We start from the raw sequence: 20,330 nt of genomic DNA, 5'->3' as shown, positions 1-20,330 counted from the left end.
TACCTTCATTGGTAAAGGCACTGAATATGAGCCAGAAAGTCATGTGACAGTTTTAAGGGGCGTGGCTGTGTTCTGCAGCTGCGGCTCACCGGCAGTCTCCCTGTCTTTTTTTTGTTTTTTGTCTATTGTCATCGTTTAATGTACGTTTTGTTCTATTTTTAACTCTGTGTATGTGGGGGGGTGGTGGGGGGGTTGGGGGAAACCTTTTTTCTAATCTCTTCCTCAACGGAGATGCGACCTTTACCGTGTCGTATCTCCGTTCGCGCTACGGCCTAACATCGTGGAGTCGGCGGCCTCCAGCTGGGATCGACCTTGAAGACTCCGGTCGCAGGGCCTGGACTTACCATCTCGGAAGCTTCGGCCGTGGGCCCTGCAGACCGCAACATCGGGAGTTCGCAGGTCCCTGGCTGGCGACCGGCTTTTGGGAGCTCCAGCCGTAGCAGCTTCGACAGCCCCGAAGGGCGAGGTACGATCGACCCGCTCGCAGGCCCTTCATCGCCCTGCGTGGCCTGGCCGCAGCACTTTCCATCGCCCGGTGGGGGCTCAGGACTTTCATCGGACTGCTCGGCTCGGCCCTGGGACTTTCCATCGCCCGGTGTGGGCTTCAAAAAGTTGGGAGCCTCGATCACCTCGTGGCACCACGGGAGAAGAATGAGGAGGAGATAAGACTTTTCTTTGCCTTCCATCACAGTGAGGGTATGCCTAGAGCAATCACTGTGATGGCTGTTTGTGTAAAAATTGTATCTGTGTGTCCTGTGCTTTTTGTTGTCTACTGCCGGACCCTGACGTGAGAGGACGCTGGCGTTGTTTATTCGCCGCTTTTCCGTTAGGATAGTTTGTCTGTTTGTTTTTATGTTGATTGTTTTTGTAAAGCGCTGTGAGCACCTGGTAAGGCGCTATATAAAATAAATGCTTATTATTATCATTATTATTATAGTACCTTGGTCCAACTGTATTAGGAGTATTGCATGAGTTCTGATCACTCCATTACAGGAAGGATGCAAAGGTTTGGACAGGGTGCAGAAGACGTTTACTAGAATTCTGCCTGGATTAGAGGGTATTAGCAATGAGAGGTTGGACAAACTTGGTTTCCTCTGGAATGTCAAACGAGAGGAGAGCTTATAGAAGTATATAAAATTATGAGATGCATAGCTAGGGTAGATAGTTAGAATCTATTTCCTGGTGTGGGAATGTCAAGGATTAGTGGGCATAGCTTTACAATGAGAGGGGCAATATTTAAAGGATAACACTCATAAAGGATTATAACACTCGCCCCACGCATTTCATTAGACAATAGACAATAGACAATAGAGAAAATGACTATTGTCTATTGTCTATTGTCTCTATTATCCATTATCTATTGTCTATTGTCTATTGTCTATTGAAATGTGTGGGATGGGTGTTATAACACAGAAAGTGGTGGGTGCCTAGAATGCTTTGCCAAGGGTTGCGGTGAAATAGTGGCATTCAAGAGGCTTGTTGACAAGCACATAGATATGCAAGGATTAGAGGGGTATGGGCCACATGCAGGCAGAGGAGATTATTTTAACGTTGCATCATGATCAGCACAGACATTGTTTGCTGAAGGGCCTGCTCTTGTGCTGTACTGTTCTATATTCTATGTTTATCGATAAAACATGTAATTAGATGAATTAACATGCAAATGCTCACTCAAGGCAACAAGATTATTAAATCTGCAGCACTGATACATACATGTTGAGCTTCATCCTTAACATCCCAAGGTCATCTTTGACCATAAACTTAACTAAACCAACAACAAAAAGATTATGTCTACATGATCAGGTCAATGGCTGGGATCATATGCTACGTGACTCACTTCCTAACATTGCAAACCATTTCCACACCAACAGACACAATTAGGAACATGATGGAATTCTATCCATTTGTCTGGATGAGGGCAGGCTCCAACATTCAGGTTTGATACCAACCACAACAAAGTAGCCCACTTGAAGACAGCCCACCATCCTAAACATTCATTCCCTCGAACCTAAGACACAATGGTTGAACTGTGCAAAAAGTAGAAAATGCATTGCATTTACAAGCCGAGACCACTCCAACAGCACCAACCAAACCCATGACCATCATTTCAAAGACAGACAAATAAGCAAATGCTTGGGAGACCCACTATCTACATGTCTCACTCCAAATCACACATCATCCTGACTTGGAAATATATGGGTTTTCTTTCATCTGATGCCCAGATTCCAGAGTGAATTAAAAAATATCTTAGAACTGGCAAGAGTGAGAAATATACATTGTTGCCCAGAAACCGGTTAGTACTTGTTTAGATTTGTTCAACAGTCACTGCCTCGTGGTCCAAAGAATATTTTGTATGAGGAGCACACAGGAAGATTCAGTTATACACAAACCTAAGATCTAACACTAAGAATGTCTTTCCTTAGAGATAAGATAAGATGCAATTCAAGCTATTTCAACTAGAAGCAATTCTTTAGTTGTGCAGAGAACAAAATTTAACATCAAGGTAAGAGTCATATTTCAAACCCTTACCTCAAAGGCTACTGATCATCCAGAAATATGTTTATTTTTAAACCAAGTTATGCCGTGCATCGAATTGCACAATGAGTCAAATTATAATTCCCAATCAGTATAAAACCTGTCTGAAGAGGCGTCCCGACCCAAAACATCACCTACCCATGTTCTCCAGAGATGTTACCTGACCTGCTGAGTTACTCCAATATTTTGTGTCTTTCTTTGGTATAAACCACCATCTGCAGTTCCTTGTTATCTATATACTAAAACTCTTGTTTGTTTGGTTGGTTGTTTCTCAACTACAGCCAAATCCATACACAATAGCATGACAAATTTAGGCCCACCTTACTCACCATCGTCCCTTTGGTGCTAATGGAAGAAGTTTCATTGAAATTGGTGTCATATTTTTAAAGTTATTCACATTTTAACGTTTAAATCTATCTCCAAGGGAACGAGGGGGGAGAGGAGGGCGGATAAGGGGGGTTGTGAAGGAAGGGGGAGAGGAAGGGGAGGGAGGAAGGGGAGGGGGGGAGGGGAGGGTGGAGGGGAGGATGGAGGGGAGAGGGGGAGGGGAGAGGGGGGAGGCGGGAGGGAGGGAGGGAGGGGAGAGAGTGAGGGAGGGAGGGGGGAGTGGTGGGGGGGAGAGGGGATGGAGGAGTTGGGGGGGGGGAGAAGGTGCTGCAGTAATGCAGGTTTGGGCCCAACGGATCCACTTGGCCTAGTTTCATAATAACATTATGTACTTTCAGAGGCATTAGAGTAAATCTGAGGCAATCTTGCCAACACTGAAGGCAAGAAATCCAAGCCCTTCACAAATCAGTCCCTTCCCACATTTGCTACTCCTGTAACTGAAATTGGTTGTGCAAGACAATATATGCCTGTCCAGCTCTTTAGCCTGCACAGATTTAACTTATTTTGTCCATTTACCTCTTGTTTTTCTTTAACTGCAGCCAGTACATGGTGATAAATTTTTGGAATAAAAATCATCATAGTTTGGCTCTGTGAACATTTTGCAATAAACATACTGACAATAAACCTTCTGTATTTCATTTTTGCTACGGAATGCCAACTGTTGGAATTGCTGCCAATTGGGAATCTAAGAGTTGCTTTGGATTGGGACCCCATGGTGTGGTTGGGGCTGCTATCTTTGGATGCTTAAGGGTATCCTAACACTATTAGCATTGTACGATGGATCCTCAGATTCTTTGTCAATTCTGAAATGTTATATTTTACCTCTGTTGAGCACAAACGGTAACATGCTAAAGTAATTGAAAAACATTTGATTACCAATTAATGAAATTTCTCCTGCTTACTTTTTGTGAATAAAAATTGATTTGGTTTCCCTATGTAAATATACTGTGCAAAAAGCACAAGCTTGACTTAAAGTAAAGAATAGGTATCACAATAAAGGGAGCAGGGGAATTAAAATGATAAAATCAGTGAGGGAAGAAACAAAAATAAATGCCTTGCCTTAAGTGCAGTTTTAATGACATCTATTATACTACTAAAACTCAGATCCTGTATATAAATCCCTATGTATGAATGCACCTATCAGTGATTTCGGCAAAACGGTAAACCGTTGCGCCACAATCTTTGCACCGCCTTAATCGCCAATCTCCCGGCTGGTCGACAATGATATTTTCATTTAATTTGGTCGTATATATTTTAAATTACAGAGGTTTTAAAGTTAAAACATTTTATTTCTGATTTATTGAAGGTCTTCAGCGTGTGACGTCACAATGCCCCTGTGAGATGAGGTCGCGCTGCCCCCCCTCCTACTGATTTATTGAAGGTTTTCAGCGTGGCGCTGCTGTGCGTCTGTGCGTATGACGTCAGCACGCAAGCGCGGCCTCTCCTCACTCGCACCAACAACATGGACGCCCTTAGCGGAGCCGCCCGCCCGCGATCACCGGCTCCCCTCTCCTCTCTCCCCTTGCTTCTCTCCTCTCTCCCACACCCGGGAGACCCTCTCCCCGCTGTCGCCCGGACCCAGCGCGCCGCCGCCCTATCTGTCTCCAGTAGTCCGGGCTCGGCCACGCCACAGTAACGGCCGCGCTCCGCAGCTCCCTCCTCCCTGCACGATCCGTAAGTGCTTTTCGCCGGGACCACAGGGGGGGTGGCTGGTAGGGAAAGGGGGGTGGGGGAGAGTAACGGTGGGGGCGACGGGGAGGGTGGGAGGAGGAGAGAGTGGGGGTGGGAGGAGGCAGAGTGGGACTGGGGAGGGGGACAGCGGGGGTGGGGGGTTGGTGCTGGGGGCAAGAGAGAGTAGGGGAAAGGGGTGTGCTGGGGAAAGGGGGGGGTGGAGGAGAGTAAGAGTGTGTCTGGGGGAGAGAGAATGGGGGGGTCTGAGAATGGGGACTGGGGAGGGGGACAACAGGGGTCGTGCGGAGGGGGCTTGGTGGTGGGGGAAAGAGGGGTACTGGGAAAAGGGGAGCTCGTGGGGAAAGGGGGGGTGTGGGGAGAGTAAGAGTGGGGCTGGGGGAGGAGAGAATGGGGGGTGTGGGAATGGGCCCAACGGGCCCACTTTGCTATTCTATATACTAAAACTCATTTGTTTGTTTGTTTGTTCCTGAACTACAGCCAAAACGGTGCACGAGAGCGTGACAATTTTGGCCCACCTTATTCACCGTTGTCCCTTTGGTGCTAATGGAAGAAGTTTAATTGAAATCGGTGTTATATTTTTAAAATTATTCACATTTTTAAATTTAAATCTATCTCCTAGGGAGGGAGGGAGGGGGGTGGAGGGAGAGGGGGGAGGGAGGGATGGGAGGAGGTGGCTAAGGGGGTTGAGGGGGATGGAGTGGGGGGGAGGGGGAGGGGAGGCGTAGGGGAGGGAGGGGGAGGGGTGGGAGGCAGGAGGGGGTGGGAGGAAGGAGGGGAGGGGGAGGGGGGAGAGGGGGCGAGGGGGAGAGGGGGGTGAGAGGGGGGAGGTGGAGGGGAGGTGGAGGGGAGGGGAGGAGAGGGGGAGGAGAGGGTGCTGCATCAATGCAGGAGAGGTTTGGGCCCAACGGGTCCACTTGGTCTAGTAGTTATATAAACATGAGAAGAAGGAACTCAGTGTGAGGTAGCCTTTGTTATAAGGGCTTGTATTTCATGTGTTAGTGCTAGCAAGATTGTTTTAGATATACCTGTACTCAGATGCTTCTTATTTAATTTTACTAATGTATAGGAATAAGTGCTTCAAGGCCGGCCTTTCCATCTAATGTTATTCTGAGCACATTCAGCAGCACCATAAATATTCTTGGGAACTACATCCCACTCTTGAATAGTTGGAAATAATTTAAGAACTGTTCCCTATAAGGCAAGGTTGGAAATGACCGTGGAAATGAGAAGACAACTGATGCAGAAAACAAGATTGCATTGTGATGTAGCTCAATTGTTGGATGGTCAGGGTGGTCGGAGACAAACAGTAGACGATTGCTGTGATTGCTGAGAAGTTATATACAAAGCTGGGTAGTGACCACCATCACCATCTTGGGAGTCATGCTCGGGCGGCACTGTGATAAGTGGTAGAGTTGCCGCCTTACAGCACCAAAGAGCCCGGTTCGATCCTGACTATGGGTCCTGTCTGTATGGTTTGTAAGTTCTCCCTGTGACGGTGTGGGTTTTCACTGGGAGCTCCAGTCCCCTCCCACACTCCAAAGATATGCAGGTTTATAGGTTAATTGGCTTCTGTAAATTGTCCCTAGTGTGATGGATAGAACTAGTGTACTGGTTCCAGAACCAGGGGTCACAGCTTAAGGGTAAGGGGGAAGTCTTTTAGGACCGAGATGAGAAAACATTTCTTCACACAGAGAGTGGTGAGTCTGTGGAATTCTCTGCCACAGAAGGTAGTTGAGGCCAGTTCATTGGCTATATTTAAGAGGGAGTTAGATGTGGTCCTTTTTGCTAAAGGGATCAGGGGGTATGGAGAGAAGGCAGGTACAGGCTACTGAGCTGGATGATCAGCCATGATCATATTGAATGGCAGTGCAGGCTCGAAGGGCCGAATGGCCTACTCCTGCACCTATTTTCTATGTTTCTATGTTTCTATGATCGCTGGTTGGTGTGGACTTGGTGGGCCGAAGGGCCTGTTTCCATGCTGTATCTCGAAAAAACTTTAACAAAATACAATTTATTTGGGAAGGTCACTTAAATGAGTATCGAGCAAAGCAGATTTGAACCTTAGAATCCTGCAGCAAGTGACTCTTGCTCACACCCTATCCACCATCCTCCTTCGACTATTTCCCCCATTTTCAATGCACAAATCAGGAGTGTGATAGAATACTCTCTGCTTACCCAGATGACTGCAGCTTCAGCAATACTCTGACTGGAATTCTATCTGCCACTCCAAATATACACCTATTCCTTTTCTCCAGAGATGCTGCCTGACCCGCAGCCTGACTACAGCTTTTTTTGTCTGTCTTCGGTTTAACCAGCATATCTTGTTTTGTATTTTGTTTTATTGGTCAAAATAAATGAAATTAAAATATTTGAAAGAGATGCCATGAGAAACTACTCTGAAATACAATAACTTCAAACATCAATCTTTGGTCAAAATGTCCAAAATTTACTTTATTCAAACAAACAAAATTCTTATAAAAGGGTGGATCAGCATCAGGGACAACCAAATTCACCTGGCCACAACCTGGCGACAACCTACGACAGCGCCCACGACAGGATACGACAAGCTACGATCATTGGCGTCAAGCCAGCTGTCGCCGAAATTTTTTGAACAGAATCACATTTCCGCGGCAACCCGAGAACTGCTACGACTCATTGGAGACTACTCACGACCATGCCCGCGACACCCAGGCAAACGTGCGGCGACAGCCTAGTCGCCAGCAGTCGTTTTAAAAATTGCCGAATTGGGACAGGCCCTTAAGGTATGGAATTATTGACATAGAATTGAACCATTCAGGAGCAGATGTGTCAACAGAACGTTTGAAGATCGAGGTCAACAGATTATAATTAAGTAAGAGTATTAAGTCAATTGGCAGGAAATTGGAGCTGTAGTGCAAATTTATCATGATCTGCTAGAGGGAATATATAACCTACACCTGTTGCAATGTTCAAGTATGCACTTAGAGTTTAATGAAACGGTGCAATGGATTACTAAATTTCTGGAACCACATAAATACCATGGCGAGATATGTTTCATTAACTCAAATTGGAAGGAATTAAACTAGACAAAATCAGTTAGTACTGTGTTGTGGAAGGCAGTCATTCCTCTTGAAAGTCCATATTAAAAACAGGTTTGAGCAGGAGGTTACCAAGCAAAACATTTGCTTCTGCGGGAGGAATTACTTGAAGTAGCACATTGCTGTACTGATGCTGAAATAGTTTTAAAGTATCTTATAGAAAAAATCAAAGGTATAGCAGTTGGGAGGTCATGTTGCAGTTGTATAAGACATTGGTGAGGCTGCAATTAGAGTATTGTGTTCAGTTCAGGGTGGTGGGTGTATGGACCAAGCTGCCAGAGGAGGTAGTTGAAGCAGGGACTATCACAAAGTTTAAGAAACAATTAGACATGTTCATGGATAGGACAGGTTTAGAGGGATATGGGCCAAACGCAGGCTGGTGGGACCAATGTAGATGGGATGGGTTGGTTGGTGTGGGCAAGTTGGGCCGAAAGGCCTGTTTCCATATTGTATGATTATGACTCCCTATGACTCTTTCTAACTAATTGAGTTCAGTAGAGCTAAAAAAGAACTAATTTTAAATGTATAGTTGAACAGTGTAATCCCCACATGGCTGATGTGAACAGAAAATGGTTTTGATTGGCTTAGATGGGTTAAATTGAATTAGTCACATGCAGTGCCATTACATATTCATGGCAATGGGTGAACAACATATCAAGAAGTCACATTCTTACAAACATAACCTGAGATTGAATAGAATGTTTTCACCTTTACCCTAACTACATCCCAGCGTGCACTGCCTGTGCAAAGCCAAAGTAAACAGGCTACAAAAAAAAGGTTTCTTTTGAACAGGATACGCCACATCCTGTATTTAGTGGGAAAAGAACTTCAGTTTGCATCACAGACATACAGCAAAAACAGCACCTCTCAAGCATCTTTTACCAGTGCCAAGATATCTTGTTTGATCTTTCTACTTGTGAGTGTTTAGGTTAAATAGAGCACAGCAAGTGTAAAATTGTGGAAAAGGTTTTCTAAGTAGTACTCCTAAGGCAAAAATCTTGTTCCAAATACTTTAGAATCATACATCATTCGTAGGATGGGAATTGTGCCCAGAATAATTTACAAGTCTTTGAAAAGCTATTTGATTTAAACAATCTAATCACAAAAACCATAACTTTATGATCAAAGCAAGCTTGGGCCCTGGCCCATTAATGCCACAAGAAGGTATATGCTGGAACTGAGGAGGCTGCCCTTGCCAGAATTACGGGGCTAAGCGTACCTCAAACTGGAATGCCCTGGGCATGTAAAATGAGGCAGTGTGGTTATCCAGCAGTACAGTTAGCTAGGCACACAGAAAGGGGATTGATTTGGTTAGGGTGAAGGGTTCTGAAGATAAAAGGTGGAACTCAATTTCGTGACGCAATGGCTTCCATAAGGGTTTTTTGTCATTTTTAATGTCTCAGAAATCCTTTTGTTTAGATGAATTGGTGACCCCACTGAATGTACAACTCCACTGTACCACTCCATTGGAGTACTACTCCACTGAATGTACAAAAAATACAGACAACCCCCACATTAATCAAGGTCGGGCCCATAACGAGATTTTGCGTAACGTGAAGCCATGTCATCTGCATAAGTATCTGCAAATGTGAGTTGAAAAAAAAAAAGAGTTTGTGTGGATTTATTTACTTTCGTTCATACAAATCTGTAAGAGCAAATGTTATTCTGTACTTCATATTTTTGGGGAGAAATTTGTGAATTCTGTAAGGGCAAATTTCCATAATCTGAATGACCACAACATGAGAGTTGACTATACATGCAAAAATATATTGCTTTATGAGGAGATTATCTAGAAGATTGGACAAGCATCTGTTTACTGAAGCCTCAGATGTCTTGTTACAAGAAGGGCAACATAGATAATGGATTCATCAAGTGTGGCTGGGCAAGGCTCTCCATGGTCACTCTGTACATTTTTCAAGGATGTTCAATCCTTTAGGCATGGTAAGAGGATGGGCAGTTAATTTTCTTTCGGGATGTCTTCACATTTTTACACCAAGCTTAAACCTTCCAATGTTTAAATAAAGTTCCTGATAGTTGCCTTCTGGAAATAGTTTCAGATGTGGTTGAAGCATTTTGTGGGTTATACCAAAGATGGAAGACTACCTTCATCCCCTATGCCCTCAACTTGCTACTTACATCCAGGAAGTTTCATTTCTCACTTTACACAATATAGCCATTGCTAGCAAATGAAATATTTATTGTCCCTCCATAATTGTCCTTGAGAAAGAGATCATAGACCACCTTATTGAACTGCTGATTTTCCTCTGGGGTCTTAGAGCTTGGATGCAGGTCCTTCAGCCAAACTTGTCCATGCACACCAAGATGCCCATCTTTGCTAGTCCTATTTCCTTGCAGTTGAAGAGACCTTCACTGTGCTTTTAGGGGAGAGTTCCAGGATTTGGATTAAATGATAAATAGAGATGACATATTTCCAAGTCTGAATAGTGTGCAACTTGGAGAGGAGCCTGCATGTCGTGATCTTCTCAGGTGCACTCGTTCCTTGATGTTTTTAGTGATAGAGTTCACATGTTTGGACAGTGTTGTAGGAATGATCTTGATGAGCAACCTTAGTTTATTTTGTAAATGGTATGCACTATAGCTGTGAAAGAGTTAAATATTCTTTCAAATCACCAAAGAGGCGCATTTTTAGTCTATCTGCCCAATTTATTTCTCTTTAATTTGTGGAATTTCTATTATGAATGAGCACTTTTAATTCCTACACTTTTCCCTATACATGCTTAAATATTTTATATTGTAAAGATGTGGAATATGAAACAAGCTATGATGCAATTATGTTAGCTATGATCATAACTATGTCTAGCCCTTGATTCATTTATGTCAGCAGTTTATGTCATAAGTGGAAATGTCTCTCATTCTCTGATACAGCATTAGCTACCAAAAGGGATCAAAATAATTGCCAGTCACTTTGCCAGGCATCTTCACCTTCACAAATGTGACCTTGCTCCACTTCCAAGTTGACCTCTCTATTTCTGTGTCCCTTACTCTATACCGTCCGTTAAAATGCCTACTTCAAGAGAATTATTAAGTCTTCCCCCTGGTTGTTCGGTGTCCATTCTGATTCAGATTAGTCTATTATCATGTACACCAAGATGCAATGACATTTCTCGTACACATGAAGCTCATAGAGTAAACAGTATACCTACAATAATGATTAATGTAACAATGAATGCAACAACAAACAAAACAGCAAAATGGTGCAAAGATTTTAGTGCAATCTGAAGTAGTGTAAAAAATTTAAAAAAACAACCGAATGGTCGAAGTTACGAGTAAGAATACTTGGCAGTGCCTCTGGGAGGTGGGTGTGTAAAGAGGTGATTGGATCTGGAGTCTGACAGCTGTGGGGAAGAGACTATTCCTAAATCTGGAGATCAGGAGCTTTCAAGCTGCTGTATCTTCTCCAAGAAGGTAGAAAAGGGAATGGCCAGAGTGACAAGCATCATGGCTTCCTGATGCAATGCACTGCGAAGATGGAATGAATGGAAGGAAATGACGAGCCTGCGATGAACGTTCCTTGTAATAATTTAGGTAAGCTCCATATTATTTCCCAAGTTACGTGAAATTGTGATGTGAAAATCTTGAACGATAGGTGACATGTTGACATATGCCAAGGTCAAGCTAAATTATGAGGTTCAGCACTTGTAGGCAATGGAGAATTTTTATTTCCTTAGTTCCCCTTTATGCTTCAATATCACTTTAGGATAATTGCTTGTAATAGTGTTTTATCAAGCTGTTTGAAAGTCAGCCTGCGACTAACACATCTGTTCTTTCTCCCCTGCTTTTCTTTGTCTCTTTCCCTCACAACATTTAATTTGCTTATTCATTTGTTTTCTCTCAGGCTTCTACACTGATAGAGGGAGTCTCTTCTTTCACTTTAAATAATCCTAACTGGTCTGATATGTATCTTCAGCATTGTTTCTTTTAAGGTTTCAAGCATTTAGCGATATTTTATTTTATTTTTCCACTATCCTGGTTTTGTGTTGAACAATATAAAAAATCATTAACCATGGCAGACCCAGCCTCCAAAGAGATTTGAGGGGTTAATGATATAAAACACAATGCAAGGATATTCAATAGAACCAACCGGATTTGTAGTGTTATTTTAACTCCCCCTTGGCATGAGCAACCTCCTTCTCATGGTCCAACATTTTGATTTAAATTTGAATTATCCTTGAGAGTACCCCTCGGGTTGTTTCCAGCTTTTGACTGAAAAGACTTACTCAGTCACTTGACTTCAGCAAAAATACAATAAACATAGCAGTATCAACATTCAATGTTTTCAAATACACAGGACGTGATGTTAAAATCCAAAGTGCCAACTCTTAACTTGCTCCCGGTGGTGGTGGAAAGCTTAAGCACTCACGTACGCTCCTCCGATGTTGAGAAAGGCTGGGCAGACACGTCATTGGGGTTATCAGGTGGGCACCTACTTTCATCAACGTTTCGCTGACTGGGCCCACGACATCTTCAGTAGACCCAGCGGTGCATTCTGGCATCCCAGAACTACCCCCCTCTGCATCTGCCTAGCCGGCTTATTTGGGAGACCAGATGGGGTCTTTCCTCTTCAGCCAGAGCCACTGGCTACTCCGCTCTGCCACCCCTTGATGGCCTGGCGTAGAACTTATTTGCTGATCCCCAGGTTCTTCATCAGTCTTACAGTTGATGTTATGTTGCCACGATGCCCAAGGATGTATTGTGTTATTCTGTAGTACTGCTCTGAAGATTGTGGTATCTTCAACCACCATAAATCAATCTGCTAGTTGTGAAAAACCCAGAAAAGTTATATATTTAGGTTTGAGGAGTTGTACATTTCAACATTTTCATAAATCCATTAAGGCACAGCAGATTTTATCCAAAGATTTAATGGTACATTATGGTATGGTATTTAATGGTAAAGATTTAATGGCACATTTGCTAGGCAGAACAAATACTGAACCTTCTTTGACAAAATAGTTAGGTTGTTCAAAACAGACACTTCCGCACAACCAGGATCACAATATGAACACACACGGTTCCAAAGAGAGAAGGTCCATAATACATATGAACCTCACTAGTGACACTTACAATTGCCAATCCTCAGTTATAAACTTTGCTTGTGAGGTATCAATGCTTTTGTGATTTGTTAGCTCTGCAATCAACCTTACTCATTGAGGAACAGGCAAGTATAGTGGGTAGGGTGTAGATGAGGTAGTGAAATATATCAAACAATGATTAGTACAAACTGAAAAGAAATTAATGTCGTCCAATTTCTTTTGCAGATGCTTTCAACTTAATTTCAATTATTTTTAGAAAATGTGTTAATAACCACAGTGCATTAATACTTTGTAACCCTTGAGGATATTGATGCACTGATTTACTTATTCTTCCCTTTCACTCACCATTAATGTGATTGGCATTTTGAAGATCACACTCCTCAAGGTCCCTGACCTAATTTAAAGAAAGATCCTTTCATCTTAAAAACATAGAAAATAGGTGCAGAGTAGGCCATTTGGCCATTCGTGCCAGCACCACCATTCCATATGATCATGGCTGATCATCCAGAATCAGTACCCTGTTCCTGCTTTCTCCCCACATCCCTTGATTCTGTTAGCTCTAAGAGTTATATCTAACTCTCTAACTCTCTCTTGAATACTTCGTGTTACGCTTTTTACACGCTGCACACCAACACATTTTACGGGATTAAATTCATCCCATTTCAGGCTTATTTGGATCCCAGCAAATAATTTAAATAAATTTCAGAGATATGTTTATATTATATAAGGAAAATAAACTACGCAGTTCATGCTTTATGCTGTTTCCTGCACTGTTCAGTACTTCAGAAAGGAGAATGTTGTTGCAGAGACTTCTGTTCTGCTTGAGTGTACGGGGCCTCAAGGATATCCCCCAGAGTATCTTAACCTAGGGTGTGAAGGAAGTGCTACTGACCTAACGGATGGAAGCAGGTCTCTGATCGAGAGGCCTTTGAGGTGCTGAGGCATGTATTGCAATGCATAGAGGCAAAACAAGAACTATGCTGAAAACATGTTGCAGAGGACAGGCATCGACACTCCCCACTGGTTCCACAACTAAGCCCTGAGTTCAAGCCCTAAGTTATGCACAGCACTCGTATAGATCTGCTTCGGGTTAAAGGTTCAGCTAGACCTCATAACATTTAAATATATTTCACTGATGTGCCGGAAAGTACTACACAATACTCAAAAAAAATCTAGGTAATTACTATGTGTTTGTTTTTTTATAATAATGGATATTGCTTTAAATATCCAGGTTTTCCTAAACAGACAGGTCCACCTCAGGTTATGGCAGGGTTCAGTTCCTGTGAACTGTTCAAAACCTGAATAGATTGCAAATGGGATATACAGCCAAGAACCAAGTTCACACATGGCAAAAAAAATGCGTGTAATCCCACAGCAAGCAGCGGTCCGCCCAATGTGTGTCCATATGTAAATGAGTTGGCCGTTCATAAGGTCATAAGGTCATAAGGAATAGGAGTAGAAGTAGAATTAACCCATTCGGCCCATCACATCTTCTCTCCCATTCATTCATGGCTGATCTATCTCTCTCTCCTAACCCCATTCTCCTGCCTTCTCCCCATAACCTCTGACACCTGCACTAATCAAGAATCTACCTATCTGCGCTAATCAAGAATCTATCTATCGGCACTGGGCCTGTCCTCGCTGGGGGACCTCATTGAAACATAAGGAATAGTGAAAGGCTCGAATAGAGTGGATGTGGAGAGGATGGTTCCACTTGTGGGAGAGTCTAGAACTAGCCTTGAAAATATCCACTGAATTGGCCTCCACAGCCTTCTGTGGCAAAAAAAATTCCACAGATTCACCACCATCTGACTAAAGAAATTTCTCCTCATCTCCTTTCTAAAAGAGCGCCCTTTAATTCTGAGGCTATGACCTCTAGTTCTAGACTCTCCTACTAGTGGAAACATCCTCCCCACATCCATTCTATCCGAGCCTTTCACTATTCTGTATGTTTCAATGACGTCCCCCAGCGAGTACAGGCCCAGTGCCGACAAATGCTCATCCTAGCTTAACCTACTCTCGGGGTGACCTGTGCAACTTCATTTTTCTTAGCTCTGTAGATTTAGAGACGCTCTAAGTAATTTGTTGTTTAGCTAATCAGAGGTATCACAAGCTGTGATTCCATTGTTCATGTTTCCAGCTGTCGCTGATCTCTTCACTTCTGTCACAAACAGTAGTCACTAAAAGGCAGAGTACTTGGAGGATTAGTTACACCTCTCACCAATGGTGCATAGTGGGCAGATGTCTTTTGACTGGAGTGCAGGAAAAGAGTGTGAGAGGATTTGGTGGGAAGTGGTGGAAGGGAGTAGCTTCAGAGGTATTTTATAACCCAGATGTTTTGAAATAGATAATGTTTTCCTGATATGGCTACTTCAAAGAACAAGGTGGTGGATACAACAGACCAGAAAAGGAATGTCATCTTTACGGGTTGGAGTTTGTCTTCAAAAAATGAGTCAGACCAGTATTTCAGCAAGCCCGTCTGTCAGATAAGTGGAGGTTTCATTGCCCTCTGGCCCAACACAATACCGAAGCAACATGCTGCCATTATCAACTATCAGCTGCAGCATGAAATCACTAGACAATAGACAATAGACAATAGGTGCAGGAGTAGGCCATTCGGCCCTTCGAGCCAGCACCGCCATTCAATGTGATCATGGCTGATCATTCTCAATCAGTACCCCGTTCCTGCTTTCTCCCCATACCCCCTGACTCCGCTATCCTTAAGAGCTCTAGCTAGCTCTCTCTTGAATGTATTCCGAGAATTGGCCTCCACTGCCCTCTGAGGCAGAGAATTCCACAGATTCACAACTCTCTGACTGAAAAAGTTTTTCATCATCTCTGTTCTAAATGGCTTACCCCTTATTCTTAAACTGTGGCCCCTGGTTCTGGACTCCCCCAACATTGGGAACATGTTTCCTGCCTCTGACGTGTCCAGCCCCTTAATAATCTTATACGTTTTGATAAGATCCCCTCTCATCCTTCTAAATTCTTTTTGACCAGTTAATTATCAACCCACAAAAGTACAGTCACATTAGCAAATCAGCTGATTAATAGCACCAATAAAAGTGAATTTGCACCAATTTATTCAGAATTACATATATTAATTTTACTACTTTCATTCAATTACAAGGAAAAAAACAGCTCAGTCTACCCCTTGCCTCACAGATCACTGGATTTTTATTAAAATCATAACTTTCTATATCATATCATATATATATAGCCGGAAACAGGCCTTTTCGGCCCTCCAAGTCCGTGCCGCCCAGCGATCCCCGCACATTAACACTATCCTACACCCACTAGGGACAATTTTTACATTTACCCAGCCAATTAACCTACATACCTGTACATCTTTGGAGTGTGGGAGGAAACCGAAGATCTCGGAGAAAACCCACGCAGGTCACAGGGAGAACGTACAAACTCCTTACAGTGCAGCACCCGTAGTCAGGATCGAACCTGAGTCTCCGGCGCTGCATTCGCTGTAAAGCAGCAACTCTACCGCTGTGCCACCGTACCGCCCTACCGTTCTAAGCACAAATTGAGTCAGAAGATTAGCTTCCAAGTTAAATTAGAGGATAAAAATAAAAGGTGTTCATTTCTCGTTGTGTAAATCATGACTGGGTCTTTGGGGAGTGTTGGTAATTATACAAAGTTTTATACCCTTTAAAAAATACATCAGTCACAGACAATTATTACTATCTCAATGGCCTCTCTGTTCCCCTTGATTTTTGCAGTTACTATAATTGAGAACCATTAAAATCAGTTGAAAGAGTTTGTATTGGTAATAGGCCCAAAATTATAAAAGCATCATTACCAGGGGTTAATTCTGGATATTATTTCAATTGTATATGATATTTCGTTCCCTGTGTACTGCCAGGCTCAGAAACCTGCCCTAATCTACAGCAATAAGTCTATAAACATATTATTCACAACTACAACTTACATTTATAAAGCAGCTTTTGTACTGTAGAAAGTCACAGAAGACCTCAGGGAGACGTTATCAAACAAAAATAAAATATCAGAAACCCATTAAAAGTAGCTGAGTTCAGGTCGAGTAAGAAATAAATGTTTCTAAACATTTCAAACAAGAGCCCGGATCCCTCAGGCGAGGTGGTTTGAGAGGGAGCGAGCTGGGTAAAAATCTGCTGTGTGCCTCCATTTTAAGCAGATTTCTATTTTATCTGCTAACACCTCTGTTTCCCATGTCTCAGTAAAAAAGAGGTGGGAAGGACAGGATCTAAATGAATGGTGATTCCACAGGAGCCGGCAGTCTGTTTGTCTTTCTTCTTTTCTTGTCTATTTGTTAGTGTTAAATGTATGAAATAGTCTATCTTTAGCTGTGTATATGTGGGGGGTGGTGGGGGGGTGGGGGAAACCTTTAAAAATCTCTTCCTCAACGGAGATGCGACCCTTTCCGAGTCGTATCTCCGTTTGCGCTGGAAAAAAAAACGCGGGGCCTTCCATCGCCCGCGGGGCCTTCCATCGCCCGGTGCGGCTCGGCCGCTGGACTTAACAGTGCCGGGTGCGGCTCGGCCGCGGGGCCTTCCATCACCCGGTACGGCCGCGGGACGGTTCAGCGCCAGGTGCGGCTCGGCCGCGGGGCCTTCCATCGCCCGGCGCGGCTCGGCCGCGGGACCTAACATCGCCCGGCGCGGCTCGGCCGCGGGACTTTACATCGCTGGCGCGGCTCGGCCGCGGGACTTAGCTGCGCACGGTACAGCCGCGGGGCCTTCCATCGCCCGGCTCGGCCGTGGGATGTTTCAGCGCCCGGTGTGGCTCGGCCGCGGGGACTTGGGCGTGGGGAAGAGAGCGGAAGTTTTGTTGCCTCCATCACAGTGAGGGGGTGTTTGGAGTCACTGTGATGGGTGTTTGTGTTGGGGTTATGTGTCTTGTGTTTCTTTTTTTGTGTGACTGCTGGTAACGTAATTTCATTCGGTACCTCGGTATCGAATGACAAATAAAGGCTCTGTATTCTGTATTCTGTAGAGCTTGTTGGCCTGAATGGACAGAAGAGGTTCCAGCAGGTCCATCAAGCTCTCTAGTAAAGCTTGGCAGCCAAAGCTGTTATCCCATTACTGCCTTCTTGAACATTGGTCGTTCTTCCCAATACCAAACGCATCAACCCACTACATCCTTCCTTTACACACTTTGCCATGTCTCCTACTGTGATCACCCATCTCCCTTAAAAAGTACTCTCATTGACCCCACAATGTCACGATACGATACGATACGATATGATACGATAGAACTTTATTTGTCCCAGGAGGGAAATTGATCTGCCAACAGTCATAAAAACACAAAATACATGAAACATGAAATTAAAGTCACACATGACCATTTCCCAAACCATACACTATTTTCCACCTACACTATTCCCCCAACACATAAAGGGCCAAGACAGCCCAACCATACTGTAACTTCACTGTGAGCATGAATACCCACCACGATTGCAATGCCTTTGATTATATTTTATGTCTAGTCTGCAAAATCCACAGGATCGAGGATCACCTGAACCATACTTCAAGCCTCATAATCACAGTGCAGCAAAACCAGCATCGCCACAAAATCAGTCTTTAAATCAGCGAAAAGACAAAATCCCCAACCACGCTCTGTCTCATGTTCACTGGCAATTCCCTCACACGATAATCGTCTGATCATAATCTAATCACACAGCACAGTCACCTTCTGTAGAAAGAGATACAGTTGATGCTTTAGGTCGAGGTTTCTTCAGCATTTTTTTTTAAATATCAGACTGGAAACGTGATCATTCAAATGTCCCCATGAGCTAAAAGTGCAGATGAAAATTGTCCATAACTCCTCCCATCTCCAAAGTTACATTCCAGTATATGCTAGAATCTTTTACACCATGTCAAAAAGAAAACCAGAATGCTAAACAGTTCTTTGCTAATATTTTTAACATATTTATAAAGTGTGTTTATAAATGAGTTAGAATTACATTTGTGTGTAATTGTATGTGCATGAATACCCCTGTGCCACTTGATGAAGGAAAGTAATACCCCCCAGCAGAGCACCTTTAGTTTATTTTAAGTAACTTCTACCTACACTCCCCTAAACCCCCCCCCCCACCCCCCCCCCCCCCCCCCCCCCCCCCACCACCCTCCCCCTACCCCCTTTCCTCCACCCTAGCCATTTATCCAGTTCTCCACATTGTATCCCTCTTGAGCTTACACCCAGTATTGCAGTGCTCATTTTTTAGGTGCTGGAGGTGTCACTGGTGCCGGAACGGCCGCTGTTAAATTCCCCCCTAGTTTAAATTCCCCGCTGTTTATTTTGGCTTTTTTTTTACAGAGGTGCCGGAGTGATAAAGTGTTTAACGTTAGTGCAAGATAAAGTCCAGTAAAGTCTGATTAAAGACCTTTGCATCATTCCTTCAACATTAGCCTCCTCCCTATGATATTACACATGCGGAATATATTTATGGCAATGACCTGAAGAGCTAGTGATCAGCAGGTGATTGCTTTGAATGTGGTCATGAGACTCAGCTTCCAGGGCCACTCACCAAACCACAGACCTTGAAGCCCTTTATAATAGCCTTGATCTTTTTTTTCTCAATTGTTTCCTGTAAAGAATCAGGGCATGCTGTGCTGGTAACTTGCATGACACATATCAGGAAGAGAAGTTAAAAAAACATGGGCTGGATTCATGTATAACTCCGGCACAGCGGTGCAGCGGTAGTTGCTGCCTTACAACACCAGAGATCCGGGTTTGATCCTGACTCCGGGTGCTGTCTGTATAGAGTTTTTAAACATTCTCCCCGTGACCTGCGTGGGTTTTCTCCGGGAGCTCCGGTTTCCTCCCACACTCCAAAGATGTACAGGTTTGTAGGTTAATTGGCCTGGTAAAATTGTAAAATTATGCCTAGTATGTATAGGATAGTGTAAGTGTGCAGGGATCGCTGGTCGCTGTGGACTCAGTGAGCAGAAGGGCCTGTTTCCGTACTGTATCTATAAATTAAACTAAACTAAATCTCTAGCTATTGCCATGTGTTTGCAATTGAAACTAAAAGGCACCAGAATCCTATTTTGCCTGACACTTACACACATACTAGTTGTCCAAGATCTTGTCCCAGTCTTCCCACATACCAACTATTCCAATCTTACAGACATATTCCCCACCCCAATCTTACACACACACTACCCACCTCATCATACACACTTAACAACTGCTCCTAGATAATGTAGATATTACCTAAATTAATTTTACATACATACCACCTGCCTCTAAGATAGACACAAAATGCTGGAATAGCTCAGCAGGACAGGCAGCATCTCTGGATGGAAGGAATGGGTGACGATTTGGGTCGAGACCAGCATCTGCAGTTCCTTCCTACACATTCCACCTGCCTCTCTGTTGCACACATGTCTCGTGCCCAAATCATGTACAATGTTACTTGCTGTGCCAGTCTGACTATACTATCAAATGTTATCAATGCCATTACAACAAGTCTTCCACTGAAGTATTTTTGTTGTGCATGAATAACCTGCTCACCGGAGAAAGGACAGGCAGCTCAGTACTTATCACAGTTGTTAACTTGTTAACACATGGTAATGTAGAGACTTACAACTGTATT

This window comes from Rhinoraja longicauda, chromosome 11 (assembly GCF_053455715.1).
Source record: "Rhinoraja longicauda isolate Sanriku21f chromosome 11, sRhiLon1.1, whole genome shotgun sequence".
Classification (NCBI taxonomy): domain Eukaryota; kingdom Metazoa; phylum Chordata; class Chondrichthyes; order Rajiformes; family Arhynchobatidae; genus Rhinoraja; species Rhinoraja longicauda.
The sequence above is the reverse complement of the archived record's forward strand: the minus strand, read 5'-3'. Positions refer to the sequence as shown.